Source organism: Heterocephalus glaber, unplaced genomic scaffold (genome assembly GCF_053883595.1).
Source record: "Heterocephalus glaber isolate CG9 unplaced genomic scaffold, H.glaber_assembly_v1.0 deba00001608, whole genome shotgun sequence".
Classification (NCBI taxonomy): Eukaryota; Metazoa; Chordata; class Mammalia; order Rodentia; family Bathyergidae; genus Heterocephalus; species Heterocephalus glaber.
Window position 1 is genome coordinate 4,408,296 of NW_028258379.1, and position 428 is coordinate 4,408,723.

General features: G+C 29.0%; 1 protein-coding gene across 4 annotated transcripts in view; it reads right to left on the minus strand.

The window, feature by feature from the left end:
- The window catches only part of Ppp2r5e (protein phosphatase 2 regulatory subunit B'epsilon), a 175,673-nt gene that overhangs the window by 106,780 nt on the left and 68,465 nt on the right, over positions 1–428 (minus strand). The window contains exon 3 of one of the 4 annotated variants that reach the window (XM_087195243.1): positions 341–420. The exons of the other annotated variants lie outside the window; for them this stretch is intronic. The gene's annotated coding sequence lies outside the window, so the exon portion shown is untranslated. The remainder of the gene's footprint in view (positions 1–340; positions 421–428) is intronic. 4 annotated transcript variants of the gene reach the window in all.

Sequence of the window (428 nt, forward strand, 5' to 3'; positions counted from 1 at the left end):
AGCAAAGAAAAAATGTTTTTAAGTGTAGGATCACAAAAACTAATGCAGTAAATTTAAAGACAAACTGCCTTAAAGTGGTTTTTTAAATATTTACGATAAAATGTTATAAAATGAAAGACAAGACACAGTTTTTAATAGCATGCATTCATTCTTTATTAAAAAAGAAAAAGTTTCCATCCAAAATATTCAGGACCTATAATTTTATCCCACAGGAAAGCCAACAGGGAAAAAACAAAGGAAAAATCCAAAGGGAAATTTAAAGTAGAAACTCTGAAGAATACTTAAATATAGTTCATAAACAGGACTGCTATTATATGCATGTCTATATATCCAGACTTACATATATAATTCTTTAGTGCAATCAGTGGTCAAGAAAACGAGGAGTATGACACTGAAATCTAATTCTTGTCACTGTTGAACCTAAACAA